The following is a 17,102-nucleotide window of genomic DNA, read 5'->3' on the forward strand; positions in this document are numbered from 1 at the left end:
AACTAACAATTTAGTAAAAATAATTTGTTGATATCTTATACAGTCTTTGGATATAAGTGAAAATAAGCCAAATTCAAATATCAGAATATGACCTTGACCTTTGACCTTGACCTAATTTTCATTTTTTGGGACCAAGGACCTCAAATCAAAAGATCCTAGGTCTCTATCACTTATGATTTATAAGATAGAAATTCATATCACTTATATCAGATGCATAAGGGGAAATAACTCTCATATGGAGCGGTCATATCGCTTCGGTCAAAATAGGACAAATCATGCGAAGGATATAACGAGCAATTTTGTAAAATAAATTTGTCATAATCTTTTACGGTTGCGAAGGAGATGCGCTAACAAGGAAAACAGTGTTTGGGGAGATAACTCCTACAAAGAAAAGTATTCGTTTACGCAGGGTAAATTTCAAAAGCGCAGAAACTGTTCTATATCATATACAAAATATCTAAGCGACATATTGCGAAACAAATGTTTATCGCAAGAACAAAATTAGGCGGAAGAAAAAAAAAAAAAAAATAATCAGAAGAAAAACAATAGGTCTTTCCACAGAAAAGTGGAAAGACCTAATAATGGAACACGACACATGTTTTTGTTTGAACCTTTCCAGTTTTCCTAACGCTAATTGTGAGTGATGAAGAGAAATATTGTATGCGCTACGACTTACATTTGTCCATGTTTAAATTTTAAAGAGTATATGTGATTGAAATTCTATGACAGGAATATTAGAGGGAAAAACTGAAGGACCCTCAATCTTCATACAGTATATGCTTTTTTAACCATTTATACTTTTGAAAAAAAACCTTAATGCTTCCTGTATTTAAAAAAAAGATGTTAATCCACGTATGTTAATAAATATCAATTATGTAGGTACAATTTCTGGCGTACCGGAGTACCCAGACAGTGATGTCAAAGGGACAAGCATTTGTCAGTGTAAAACAAGAGAAATATGAATCTAATGGTACACAAAATATTCCAAATCTCATAAGTATACGGATAAGTTAAGTCTTGCACCTTCACAAACGACGAGCTATACATGTGACAAACCTGGACATACAAATAATAGCCAGATTTCCATTTTTATTGCATTGAGTCAGTCAGAACGTACTCTCTAAATATAATCTAAATTTATAAACAGACGATTTCATCAATGCCAAATAGATAGATTATAATTAACATGTCAATTGAGGCACGTTTGCTGTATTAAAGGTTTATAGTAGTAATGCTTATACGAGTTAGTAACTTAATTTAAATGTAAAATAACAAAAATATCGAACTTAGCGAAAAGTTTCTAAGCAAACGGCAACATCCAAAGTTCAAGCACAACAAACGAAAGGATAACAACTGTCCTATTCTTAGCTTTGGTCAGGCATTTCCCTCTGCGAAAATGGTGGATTAAACCTGTCTTTTTAGCTATCCAAACCTCTCACTTGCTTAAGGAGCTAAATTACTGGAATATAATTTGAAAAGCAAGACCAACTAATTCAAAATGTTATCCTTCGCATTACATTTTAAGTTATTCATTACCTGAATAAATCATACTTACAGCTGTTCCAATGCAACTACATCATTAAATGCGTTTGCTGCGATAGATGAAACTTCGTTTTCTGTTAAAAGTCTACAAATAATAATAACATTCATGAAATGTCAGGAAAACATGATTTATAACCTATGAAAGCGACGGGTGTGTTTGATATTAACTTTTGCAAACTGGTATGCGATCGCATTCATAAGAACATCCAAGAGTAAACAAAATATAATGTGTTAACAACATCGATAATCTTCAATGTATATGACGAAAATATACGATCAAACAAGTCATAATGAAGGTCAAAGAAGTAGAATTTTAGTGTTTTTTTTTTATATAATTTTAAAAAATGTACTTACAGGAAAACATAATTCATAACATATGAAAGCGACGGATGTGTTTGAAATTAACTTTTGCAAACTGGTATGCGATCGCATTCGTAAAAACATCCAAGATTAAACAAAATATAATGTGTTAACAACATCGAGAATCTATATGACGAAAATATACGATCAAACAAGGCATAATGAAGGTCAAAGAAGAAGAATTTTAGTGGTTTATAATATTTAAAAAAAATGTACTTACAGGAATGTCAAGAACGCAAGACCTTTAAAAGCATCTGCTATTATAGTTGAAATTTTGTTTCCAAAAAAAGTTCTGAAAATATGTAAAGATATCAAGGATAAAATAATCACTGGTGAAACACTTTTGATCTTGTCAATACGACATGTGATATTTTTCAAATACATGTTAACATCTTTCTTGAAGTCATGATCTATAAACCATAACGGACTTATTGAAGATTTTCACAGGAAATTAAGAGTAAATAAACATTTTTTCCCATAAAAAAACTAACCAAGCAATTGAGGACCATGTAGGAACTAAAAAGGGTAGAACTGATAAAAAGCCAAAACCGACTGTTGAACTTATGTGTGTTAATAATCAAGATGTTGGATAATTTGAAACACAACCAAATTATGTTTTAATTAAAACAGAAGGAGGATCATCTCAGATATAACATTTACACATTTGATTTAGCATTCAGAAATCCATCGGTCCGCCACTACAGTTAAGTAATGTATGTTAGACTTGCCCCTCCCCCAAATACTATGGCCCGCACGTTGACTGAACAATAAGGACAGACAACGAGAAGTTGACATCAGACTAATCAGGGGGGCTCGTTATATCGCAGTATATAAGCCAACATATCAAGCTTAAGTTGTAGAGCATTTGATACCTAAAATTCCTCCAAAAAATATGTGACAAATACGACTAAAGAGACTTATTGAAGACCTGTTGGTGACCTTCTGCTGTTGTCTGTTCTATGGTCGGGTTGTTGTCTCTTTGACATATTCCTAATTCCATTTTCAATTTTAATATAAATGAGAGTAAACAAACCTTAGAGTAACTGATTATTATCTGCAGTAAATTTTACACAGATGTAAACATATAAATGATATGTTATGTTAACACAAATGTACTGTCGCGGACGAACATGACGAAGGTCCAGTAGCAATGACTTCGATACAGTGGTTGTAAAAATTCATCAAAGAAGTTTTTCGGAAAAATAAACTTTAAACAAAGAAGAAAAGGGCATTATTTTAGATTTGTGCGATTAATTGATTTTTATTACGTTTGATTTTGTTACTTCTCTTTTGACATTTCCTTGAGTTCGAATATTTTTGCTATACGTTATACCAAGCTGATATTTTTGTCCGCCAAACTCATGTGTCGAGGTTTTGAGAATAATCTTTTTCTAACTACGAACTGTCAACAAAACGGATCAAATTGAAACTATGTTTTATGAAAAGATTAATCTTAAATTTGACGTTTAATTGAGTATTAAATAAAACAGAGACAATACTTACAATGTAGTTGTAGAATTAGGTATATCAGCAGGTATATCCACCAAACTTTTACTGTTACAGTTCACTTAAGTGTCTGTGCAATCACACGAAAATTCACTACATGGATTAGCACAAGCCGTATGCAATGAGCTAACTATTAGAAAAACCGTTACAGTGAACATTATTCCTAAAATCTTCTCTTTTTCCCTTTTAAAACTGAAACATACAAACTATGTCAGTTTTAGTGTCCCTCTTTAACACAGAAATCTGCGACACAGGTAGAGATTGATATAAAATATTCACAGGAAAATTAATTTTCTTCTAATTCAAATGTTATCAACTCTTAATTTTATTGAGGAATATTTGTGAATATCAACCCCATAATTGTTCACTTCCAGCATTTTTCAAACGTAAAACAAAAATCTAATTTATTTTATAAATTAATTCATGTCTATATGGACAATTTCTATTTGCATTAAACTGTCAATTTGAACTAAGTGTATATTATATTGTATTATTTTAATTTTAGTTTCTTGTGTACAATTTGGAAATTAGTATGGCGTTCATTATCACTGGACTAGTATATATTTGTTTAGGAGCCAGCTGAAGGACGCCTCCGGGTGCGGGAATTTCTCGCTACATTGAAAACCTGTTGGTGACCCTCTGCTGTTGTTTTTTATTTGGTCGGGTTGTTGTCTCTTTGACACATTCCCCATTTCCATTCTCAATTTTATATATACATCTAATTTTTATATTTAGCCAACCAATCAATAAAGATATGTTATTACATAAAATTTTATCTGCGACAAGAAAGATCACAAAACTTTCTCTGGACAATTTTTTATCCCACCACCCACCCAAATTACTTACCACCTTGTATATGTTCCGGACCCTATGAGTATTTGGACCATACGCGTAGGAGAGTTAAATCAGGTACATTTAAATGTTACCCTTTGTAAAATTAACTCCCCTGTTGTTGTAAATGATTTTGATCGTTTTTAATAAATGACATTTCTGTTGTACATAACTTTTATAATTATTATTATAATCTAGACCACCAGTAGTACCAGTGTTGTAGAATTTTGTATTCGTATTGTAATCACAATAAGGAAATATTTCGGACTCAGTTGACAATTGATGACTACAGACGCCTAGAGATGTTACAAAAATAAACATCTAACATGGATTTCAAATTTCAAGGTGAGCTACAGAGAAAATATTCAAGATGACTTAAGACAACTCAGTGTACAAAAAGTGTAAATGTAAATTACACAACAAAATGTAAAGATTGTGTCCTGATAACTTCACTCAAAAACGGTCTTAAACAGTTATCCAAGATAAGATTGGTAAATTGGTAATGTTCATGTTTAGTAAGAATATATATATTTGGACATTTGGAGTGATGATAGTTTGCATCAAAAGGTTTACTACCAACAATACACAACGCACACCCATGTAAAACATAAAACACGTATTTCTTACATATTGCGAAATAAATAACATGGGGGGAAAAGAAAAGCTAATAAACAAATTAGTAGAATCGATACCATAGATAATTTTACTTGGGAAAAAAAATATAAACTGATTTTTTTCTGTATGATTAAGACATTCAACAAACAGATTAAATTAATTCCACCAGCTCCTCCGAAAAAGATGATATAATTGTTGTGACGGAACTTAGTGTCCCTCGTCCCAACGACTCTCCGACCTATCCATTTGACCAATACCAATAAACGATGGAACTTATGCCCTTTGACCAAATAACCCTTCATACTGTCATTGACAAATACCACTACTGCTGCAGCATACCTTTTGTTGTTCTGGGGAAAAGCTCGGTAGTGCTAGGATGGAATCTGCCTAACGACCTTTTTAAAAGAATAAACAACGAGAACTCAGTTTTGCTGGTAGGAAAATGATGTTTTTTATTACACTCTCTTTTCTTCTCTTTTTGATCAAAACAATCCACAATACATTAATTATACATAATAACAACAATTAAAATATGATCCCAAACAAGAATTCCTGTTTCGTAAATTGCTGAAATTAACTCGTGAATCTTATGGCAATTAACTATGCTATTTATATGCACCTATGCAGTACGTATGAAACATCTGCTTTTTGACTTATTTATGATCATCCTATTTATTGTTGTTGGGTGAATAACCTCATGATACTATTTACTATAATGTTTTTATTCGAATACAACAAAGTGTTAATGTTTTTATATAATTCATGCTATTAAATAAAGAATCAAATTGATATATATATTATATTTCTTGAATTAAGTAAATAAATATTTTCTTTTATTATTACATATATATTATTTCCTATTTCATTTTAATCTTAAATCTGTATATCTAAATTTTAAATAAATAAAACAAGCTTACCTTTTTAAAAGAATTTTATTTATGCAATGACTTTGTGTCAAGAAATTTGAACTGTGAATGAAACCCAAAAGCGTAAGAATCGTGGAACACATTTGACTGGAATAAAGAAATTGACACAAGCATGAACTTTTTAGATTGGTGACGGTATATTGAGTTCAGAAAATCGACAAACATACGCATTTTTTATTTATTAATTTATAGCAAGCTCTTAGATTTACATTTAGCCATGCCTTTCGTTTTTTGTAGAAAAACAGCAAACATCCTCTGTCACAATACCTTAGTACGATAGAGTCATTATTTCAACACTGTTTAAGTTTTCATTTTATTCTGTACTTATCGTACTCGTATTGCATACCAATGCATTTGCTTCATTTTATTAGGACAACAAAACATTGCTTAGAAAGCAAAATACATTTGATGGAGGTAGTCCAACTAAAGAGAGCATAAAATTTTCTCCACATTTCTGCTGTTTACTATAAAATAGGTATCTAAAGAGGCAATTACATGAATAACAGTGATTGCCAATCAGAGATATATATTTACGAATTTGAAAAAGCGGCACCAGCATATGGAGTATATTTGTCTCAATTGATACGTTACTCTAGAGCTAGCTCAAAGTACGTTGATTTGTTGAACGAGGAATACTGCTTTCTCAAAAGTTGCTAAGACAGGGCTATGAATCAATCAAATTAAAGTCATCACTCAAGCAATGTTATGGTCGCCATCATGAGCTGATAGGCCATTATGCCAAAAGTGTGTCAGAAATCATATCTCAGTGATATTCTTCCTCAGTCATAATAACCTTCCATCATTACCGAACTGAACAAAGAAATAACATGACGGGTGCCGTATACGGTGCAGGAAATGCTTACCCTTCCGGAGCACCTGATTTCACTCCTGGTTTTAAGTGGAGTTCGTGTTGTTTCCTACTTATTATTTGTAACTGTTGATGTAAATGTCTTTTGGTTTTATGAGTCTTTGGTTACTCCTTGGTTTTGATTGTTATTGTCTTATACAAGACTTATACAAGACACCTTATAGATGTATTTACATGATATAAGCATATTATTACACTTGCATATATGAATAAACCGTGACCAGAAGGTTTCATATGAAATAAAATTTAAAAAATAAAATCCTCCCACCCGCCCCATTTTTTTCAAAAATTTGGATGAAAATCTACTAATTAATTTTAGTTGGCCTTATCCTGGCATTTGTAATATCAAATAAAATAAAATCACTCATATCTAAATAACCACTTGATTTCAGATGTACAATCGTACGTATAAAATAAAAAGCATTTTCATAAGTAATGTTAAACTTTCTAAAAATATACATTAAATTCGAAGAATCTATATTAAAAAAGGCAGCTAATTTTATTATATTGATTATTTCCTTAATATTTGGCCATTTAGTGTTCAAGGAGTTGACTCGTCTGTTTATGAAACAGAAAGCCTCTAAGGAAAAATCTGTTAAATTAATATGGGTCCCCCCAAAACGAATTAATCACTGTAAAGTTAGACAAATTTGTGTGCAAGCCGCCGTTGCACACACTGTTCTGTCTCCAAAATTACATGTAATCTTCATTTCTGAAAATAAATGACGTTCATAAAAATTTTGTGTCTTAAAAAAAATTAAAAAAAAAGATTTTTTTTTGTGAAGATTAATTTAAATTTTATTGAAATTGTAGTATTCTGACAGTAGTATTCCTTATCTTTTTACTACTATTTAAGAGATCTTTGGATACATTGAATAATTCGGTGGCTTCGCGATTGCTTTATTTCTTTCTTTGTAATTTGACCCCTCAGCGATTGGTTTAGGATCTTTGGTTTTTGTTTCCTTTGTGCCGACTGGATATTTTATGTTATGATGTACAACCATGATGTACGCGCAGAAAGGTTTCTTTATTATGCGACGTAGTAAGTAAGCTCTTAATGGTGACACTCGAATATACGGTTGAATTTGAAGATACTGGTCTGTATATTTATATTTATTATAGTGAATTCTGAGCATTTTAAGTGAACAATAGGTCTGAGTAGTCCTGAAATAAATACGTCACTAACTTCAGCCGGGATTTTGAAATCGAAAAATGTTGGACACAATGGCAAATTTAGGATAGTAAGAAGGAAACACTTTTCGCCATTAGTTATTCCTAAACAAATAGTGGTGTGGAACGAACGTTTATTTATGATAAACAGAGTTATGAAACATATGCCCACCAAACAGAAGAAGGTTAAGACAAAGATAATGTGATCTCACTTAATATTGTCGCTTAACACTTTTGTCCATTCATTGTTCAAAGTATCTTGAGTAGTTGGGAATTCATAATTGAAGGAGTCTGCCTTTACCGGTGAATAAACTAAGATAGCCGCTGCTATGATTTTGAATTTGTAAATCAGATATATTGTAGCTATTGCATTTAATGAAGCGATTACTATGGCCGATAATGACAGAATGTCTCGTTTTGTAACTTTCTGGAAAATCTACTTCTCCATCTATTAATAAGTCAGCCAAATGAGTGTATATTTAACTTCTTTCTTTAGCTCGTTTAGCCATTTTTTTAAGACTCATATCTTCTTTCTTATCTGTCGCTATTATATGTTGAAATTTATGTTTATAAATTTCAAAATTTGGAAAATTGACTGAGACTGGGTCATCAAACGTCGTATTGCCTAAAATATCGATTAATTTTGTTGAATTGAAGAATTCTTGGAGGAGAGCCAAATTTACTAGATGCAGTTTAGTTGTCTCAGTGGAGTTTGTTTCACAATCATACACATGTGCAGGGAAATGGGTTGTTGATGTAATAATTGCACAATGACATGGTATGCTAACGATACAAAAATCACAACCTGGGCGTACATATGAACCTGCATTGCAATCCAATGTGAAATTATATATTTTATAGACGAGAATTTTATATGGCGCAATTTGTAAGATATGGGGATGAATATTGTTTTCCAGAAATCTAAAATTACAGTTTTCCTTAATTCCCTCTTTGTTATTTAGAAATATGTCTATATTGCATTCGGAAGTTTCTTCATCGATGTTGTGGAAAGTTGGTTTGGCATTGCAATGTCGTATATTTGTTGTTCTTTCACATTGTTGAATAGTAAATTTTGACAATTTAGTATAGAATTTGTTATCTTTGGTAACCAACAAATAATCAGGTATGTCTTTTAAAATCGAAGCATGATTACTAGTCTCATTTATTGGAACCATAAACGAAAGTACTTTCCAAACATGAAATTGTTTATTTAATGTTGTAACTGGGAATTTGAGGGAAATATATATTGTAGTGGAATTCCTATAAACCAAAAATTTACCATATCTATAATAATAAGAAGGGTCAGTTGATAGCAATTTGTACCCTTTGTTTGCCACATTGTTTGTATCTTATCTATAGTTGATGATAAAGATTCTGGTGGTAAAATGAAGGGTGACAGTTTGCCTTCTGCTAAATTTGTCAGTCCAACCCGTACATCATTTATATAGTTTTCCATACCCCGTATTTCTTCCCCTTCAAGAGTCATAATTTTAGTGTAGTTTGCAAATACACGTTGAAAAGCAGAACTTATATTAGTCATCTCTTGTTGTAGAACTAGAATTTGGTATTTATTAACAATTAAACCCATCATTATGTTAGCAACTCTAGCGTTGTAATGGGTAACAAAGGAGTCGAAGTCTCCAGCATATTGGGCTAATGCTTTTAATACTGTATTTGTTTCTTTGCCTATTTTATTTACGTGATTAACGACACGTCTTAGGTCACTTGCAGTTTAAACTCCGAAGAGACCCGATGCGATCTCCCCTACGAAAGGCAGAAGTGCTTTTCTAAATCGGGAGCTGTTTGTAGGTGAAGTTGGTATAATTTTTGTTAATAAATGTAATGTTTGTATTATATGGTGTTTTACATTAGATTTCATATAAGTAACTTGTGTCAGCATTTGATTCATCAATATGCAGGAAGGATTTTTCCTTTGTGCGCACATTTGTTTCGGTAGATTCACATTAGGATTTAAATATAATTCAATTTCAAATGTATTTGTCCACATATCAGTAGCAAAGTCAACATCTTTTTGTTGTTGAAAAATTATTCCACAGTTCAATCTGTATTCATCACCATTGGCAATTATCAGAACTGAGAAGTACACTAACAAACGTAGTAACATCACTCCTATTACCCTTGCCATGTCTACAATATAACAGAATCGAAGTTAGGTACCGTAACTTCAAAATTATAGGCAACATAACGTTTTCGGCAAAAAGTAATTTGTCACTACGCTGAAAGTCATCCTCTTAAACAGTTCATACACCCAACGGATGAGATGAAATTGAATACCAATTAATACCGTCGCTTTTTCTTAAAACGATTTTGAATTACGGTCGCGTTGTATTTTTGTTTAAGTGCATCTGAAACATTACCATTTGGTTCCCAAGTAGGGGTAGATCCGTCTGCCCATTGTACCAAGTAATGTCTTTTTCCCGATATCAATTTTGATTTTAATAGTTTTGTCACTTCATACCACGTGTTCTTTGTTGATTGATTGCTATTACTATTTTTATTACCGTCAATTGATTTATTGCGGTTTCTATTTTTAGTACCGTCAGGTGTTTTGTCTGCTTTCTTATCAGAATAATTATTATCTCTTTGTTTATTTATACTCGTATCACTTTTCTGTGATTGCTGTACTGATTGATCTGGCGCAACTTTTGAATAGACTGGTGTGTCTGATTCATCTTCGTCGTCAGTCTTGCCATCAGCACGCAGATCCGAATGATTATCAGCCTGTGGTCTGTAATCTCGTGGATCTTTGTACGGTTTTAACCTATTAGCATGCACTAATGGTTTCATCAATTTATGTGTCTGCAGCTCACAAATTTTGTACGTATCGTTTGATCCGCCCATCCATTTCGGTTCCAGTTTCTTTTTCTTACCGGACCGAATCTTCATTATTTTTAGATAAACATGATCTCCAACTGCGAATTTTGGAATCTTTGACTTTTTATCATAATAAATTTTACTTTTTAACTGCGCCTGTTTCATATTCTCTTTAGCCGTGTCATGGATAATTTTGACCCTTTTAATTAGTTCATCAATGAACTGTTTAGGTGCTTTTTCCATTTTCTGTGTGGGAATTAATTGAGTGTCAATAGGTAAAGTCATTTCTTTCCCAAATAGAACATAATAAGGTGAATATCATATGGATTGGGTGACTGGCGTCATTCGAAATGCCATCATTATACTAGGTAACACTTCATCCCACGTGTCCTGTTCATTGGAGCATAACGCTCTCAAGGATTGGGCTGAAGTAGAATTAACTCTTTCGCAAGAGGAGTTTGTTTGCGGGTGATAGGAGCTAGTGTAACTTCTAGCTACCTTGAATACCTCACAAAGTGAACTCACTATACGCGATAAGAAATTTGCTCCACGATCACTCGTCAAATATGACGGAAAACCATATCTTGTGAAGATTTCTCTATATAGCACGTCTGCTATATGTTTCGCCTCCTAATTTTTCAAGGGGAAGCACTCCGGCCAGTGACTCAGGCTGTCTGTAACCTAGAGGATAACTGCATTCCTGGAACGGGATTTGCATAATCCTTCAAGGATATCGACATGAATACGCTCAAAAACGTTTACTACTGGCATCTGATGTAATAGCGCTCGCATTTGTGGACTTGATTTTACTTCCTGACATGTTTTACAAGACGTTACATAATTGTAAACTTGTTGATACATACCAGGCCAGTAATATTTAGCCTTGATAGCTTCATAGCTTTTAATAACACATAGGTGACAAGAATTGTCATGAAATGCAATTAATATGCTATTTCTTAATTCTTGTGGTACTGCAATCTGTAACAAAACTTCTCCTCTTTTTGTTTTTGGTTTAGCTCGTGGTTGAAAAACGTGGTATAAAACTTCATCTAGTATCTCATATTGCATGCTTTCATAGGGGACATTTTTCTTTTTATCTATATTGTCTGGTAATTTCCCTTCTAATAAGTACTCATATATGTATTTGAAATATGGACATTGTCTCTGTTTTATTCCTATATTTTTCGCAACGGTATCTTCATTTGTAATATTATTGATAGTTGGAAGTGCATTGACCTTAGAATCTGTATCTGTGACCTTGAGGAATAGATGGAATGATTTCAGGGTCAATACTTTCTGCTTTGATGGGTTTATCATCTGTACCATCTTCTTGATCGTTTAAATCATATTTTCTCCTAGATAACGCCTCAGCGTGTGTATTTTTGCTTCCACTTCTGTGACATACTTCAAAATTGAACTCTTGTACTTGTAAAGCCCATCTCATTAACCTCGTGGAGTTATTTTTGATAGTTTTTAACCAACATAATGCCTTGTGATCTGTATATACAGTAAATTTACTGTTTGTCAAATATACATGAAAGTAGGAAATACCTTTGACCAGTGCTAATAGTTCTAATTCTGTCACAGTATAATTACGTTCTGCCGAGGAAAGATTACGGCCCCCATACCCAATAGGTCTTTCTTGTCCATTCTCATCTTTTTGTGACAAAATGTATCCTATCGCTTGTGTTGATGCGTCACATGCTAAGATAAATTCTTTTTCGAAATCAGGATACTTCAAAATTGGGGCAGTAATCAAGGCTTGTTTTAAAGTTTCAAATGCCTCGTTGCAATCACTTGTCCATTTAAATTTTTTTCTTTAACAAATGGGTAATTGGTGCTGCAACTTTTGAATAGTTTTTATCAAATTTTCGGTAGTAGTTGCACAGACCAAGGAAACTTCTTACATCATGTTGGTTATTTGGATTTGGAAATGATTTGACAGCTTGTATTTTTGAATCATCCACGTTAATTCCCTTATCGGAGAATATGTGTCCTAAATATAACACTTCTGATTTCGCGAATTCGCATTTTGTAGGTTTGATTGTCATGTTGGCCTCCTGTAGTCTATCGAATACTTGACCTAAGTGTTTAATATGTTGTTCAAAATTTTCAGACCATACAATGATGTCGTCAATGTATACCAAGCAATGCTTCCACGTTAACCCCCTTAGTATCTGATTCATAGCCATTTGAAAGGAGAAACTGGCGTTTGTTATACCAAATGGCATGCGTTTGAAATTATATAAATCATCATGGGTAATAAATGCTGATTTTGGTCTCGATTCTTTGTCTAGATCTATCTGCCAAAATCCCGCAGAAAGATCTACGACCGAAAATAGGGCCGCTTTGGAGGATGCGACTGTGTCTATTATGTCCTCTAACCGTGGAATGGCGAAGGTCAAGGGAACTGTAAATTCGTTAATCCTGCGATAATCTATTGCGAACCTGAAGCCTGCATTGTTCTTTTTTCTTACTAGGACCACGGGGCTAGAATATGGCGAATTTGAAGGTTCAATAATGTCATGCTCCAACATTTCGGCCACATGTCTGTCTATTTCTTTTTTTGCTGTTGGGGTAGTTCTATATGGTCTAGATTGAAAAGGAGTGTCGTTCGTCATTTCAATCTTGTGTTCAAATACATTTGTTTTTCCTAGCTCCTTTAAAGTAGTTGCAAAAACACCTCGATGTTCAGCCAACAAGTTTTGAAAAATTTCTTTTTGTTCTGTTGTTAGAACCGATTTTGACAAATCAAAATCTATGTGAGGTGGTTTATATTCTTCATTAGAATTTTCGTTATTGATATTGACAGACTCGTTTGGTATAAAATTTAGCTCATTGTCTTTCGTGAGATTAAACACGGATGCCTCTGCAACAGTAGAGACAGTAGCAACAACCAAATCAATTTCTAGCGTAATTTCTTTATCTGATACATTAAGTATTTGTATGTATACTTGTCCAGGTATGTTTTGTATCAAGCATTTCGCAGGAAAAACATTTAAATCATAAACTTCTTCAGTAGGTTCTAATAAGACCAATCATTTTTATTCGTTCGCGATAACTTTACTGGGACGTTCCGAACTGAATTTGGACTTAATACTGTTTTTACCGAGACCCTCGCATACCCTGGTGGTTGTTCAGTAAAATTGATATTTATTGAACGATCTTTTAGAAATAAACTGTTTGTCTCCCAATCAATGCATGCTCGATTTGTGGCCAGAAAATCAGTGCCTAAAATCATACTTTGTCTGAGTGCAGGAATGACGTAAAATGTTTGCGTAAAAGAAAATTTGTTTATTGAAAATTCTACAGTGATTTGACCTGTAACTTGGTGTTTTGCTCCCCCGGCCCCTTCTATTTTGGTAATTTTGGGCTTTTCAAGAGGTAGTGTTGAAAATTTAGAATTTTTAAGCATTGAATGATTTATACATGATATACTAGATCCAGTATCAACGAGTGCTAAGCTTGAATAATCTCCGAATCGGATAGCCAACAAACAAGATTGAATGGGCGCTTGTCGCGTCATATTTTCATATTTCGTTTCCTGCCTATCCGAAGTTATGCCTCGGACAGGCGCGCAACATCAAAATTGGGATTTCCTAGCGCTCAAACATGCTTTTGAAAAATGGCCACGTTTTCCACATTCATGACATTGAACATCTTTCGCAGGGCAAAAATTTCTTGAACGACAATATCCTAGACAGTATAAACATTGTTGATTTTGGTTATTAAATCTATTGAAATGTCCCATTGGATTATTATTCCCAAAATTTCTCCTATCCTGATTTGGATTTCTTCTGTCCTGATATTGACCCCTATTGCTCTGATATTGACCTCTGTTCCCGAAATTTTGATTAAATTGTCGCGGCACAAAGTTTTGACCCCACCTTTGATTTGATCCATTTTGCCAATTTTGATTATAATTTTGATTATAAGGTCTAGTTGGATATGAATCCCATTGAGGTTGTTTGTCCCTATTATTTGCCGATTGTTGTTGATTATTTGCTGGCATGTATGGGGAAGTAGCCATAACAAGTGAGTTAATATTCTCATCTGGTTTACATTCTTGTATCGCGTTGACTGATTTAATGTCATCTTTTAGCGATTTGATCTCTGATAACACCTTATCATATGATGTTTGTATTTCATTCGCGTGAGACGCCGTAGCATTTTCTGCTAATTGAGCTGCATGCCTTAATTCTTCGATATTTTTAGGTTCTTTGGTAATTAGGTCTTTCCACTTTTCCGTGGAAAGACCTATTGGATTTCTTCTGATTATTATTATTAGGTCTTTCCACCTTTCTTGTGGAAAGACCTATTGTATTTGTTCTGATTATTTTTTTTTTCTTCCGCCTAATTTTTTTCTTGCGGTGTAAAAATGTTTCAAAAGATGTCGCTTAGTTTTTTTGTATATGATATCATTCAGTCTATACGCTTTTGAAACTGACCCTGTTTAACCGAACACTTTTCTTTGTAAGAGTTATCTCCCCAAACACTGTTTTTCTTGTTATCAGATCTCCTCCGCAACCGTATAAGAAAGCGACAAATTTATTTTTCCAAATTGCTCGTTATATCCTCAGGATGTTACGTTTTATTTTCACCGAAGCTTTATGAATACTCCATATGAGAGTTATTTCCCCTTTTGTAATGAAATAAATGAAATAAATTTGTTACTGGAAAACCATTAGTGATAGAGGCCTAGGGTCTTTTGATTTGAGGTCCTTGGTCCAAAAAAATGAAAATGAGGTCAAGGTCAAAGGTCAAGGTCATGTTCAAAAATATGATTTTGGCTTGTTATCTCTTATTTTCAGAAATCCTATAAGATATCGACAAAATATTTTCACAAAATGTGTGTTACGACATGGCGTAACACGTAAATTTTAGTTAAAAGGGTACGTAAACATTTGATGCGACTTTTCCCCCTTTTATATCTTATATTAGTTGTATGGTAATATAACTCATTATCATTATAAAGTAAAGGCTTAGGGTCTTTTGATTTAAGATCCTTGGTCCAAAAAAATGAAAATTAGGTCAAGGTCAAAGGTCAAGGTCAAATTCTAAATTTTGATTTTTGCTTATTTTCACTCTTTTTCATTAACCTTATAAGATTTCAACAAATTATTTTTACTAAATTGTTAGTTGCGACATGTCGTAACTTATAAATTTTGATTGGAAGGGTGCGAAGAGAATAAATGGGATTTTTGCCCCTGTTATATTTAGAATTATGCGTAAAGTGATATTACTCATGAACCATACATAATACAGACCTAGGGTCTTTTAATTTGGGATCCTTGGTTTATGACCTTGAAACTGAGGTCAAGGTCATAGGTTATTTGGACGTTCTAGATTTTGACCTTTGCTTGAAATTCATATTTATATATCATTTAGCCATAGGAACTGACATTTTCAACTGAATTTTAATATTTTCATATCAAAATAGATCCTTATTGGTGGAAAGACCTTCAATTGTTCTTTGAACAATTGGTTTTTAATTTTTTTTTTTCTTCCGCCTAATTCATTTCCTTTGCTGTTTTTTTGTTTCGCAAGATGTCGCTTAGATTTTTGGAATATGATATCGAACAGTTTATACGCTTTTGAAACCAACTCTGCTTAACCGAATACTTTCCCTTGTAAGAGTTATCTCCCCGAACACTGTTTTACTTGTTATCTCTAAGGCTTCGCAACCGTATAAGAAACCGACAAATTTATTTTTCGAAATTGCTCGTTATATCCTCAGGATGTGCTGTTTTATTTTGACCGAAGCCGTATATAGATTCCATATGAGAGTTATCCCCCCTTTTATGTTTGATATAAGAATATGCATTTCTAACTGGTAAACCATAAGTGATAGAGACCTAGGGTCTTTTGATTTGAGATCCTTGGTCCAAAAAAATGAAAATAAGGTCAAGGTCAAAGGTCAAGGTCACATTATAAATTTTGATTTTGGCTCATTTTCACTTATTTTCAAAAGCCGTATAACTTATCGAAAATTATTTTTACTAAATTGTTAGTTGCGACATGTCGTAACTTATAAATTTTGGTTGAAAGGGTGCGTAGACAATAAATGGGAGTTTTCGCCCCTCTTATGTTTAGAATTATGCGTAAAGTGATATTACTCATGAACCATACATATTAAGGAACTAGTGTCTTTAGGTTTGAGATCCTTAGTCTATGACCTTGAAATTGAGGTCAAGGTCATAGGTTAATTGGACGTTCTAGATTTTGACCTTTGCTCCAAATTCATATTTAGACATCATAAAGTCATAGGAACTGACATATCAACTGAATTTTTAATATTTTCACATCAAAATATGTTGTAAGTGGTGGAAAGACCATCAATGGTTCTCTGAACAATTGGTTTTTAATTACTAATGCTTTTATACCAGCGTTTAATCCATTCATTGCTACTGCCAGAAATACTGATTCAGGGATGCTATTATTAGTTACTA

Source organism: Mytilus edulis, chromosome 8, assembly GCF_963676685.1.
Source record: "Mytilus edulis chromosome 8, xbMytEdul2.2, whole genome shotgun sequence".
In the NCBI taxonomy this organism is placed as follows: Eukaryota; Metazoa; Mollusca; class Bivalvia; order Mytilida; family Mytilidae; genus Mytilus; species Mytilus edulis.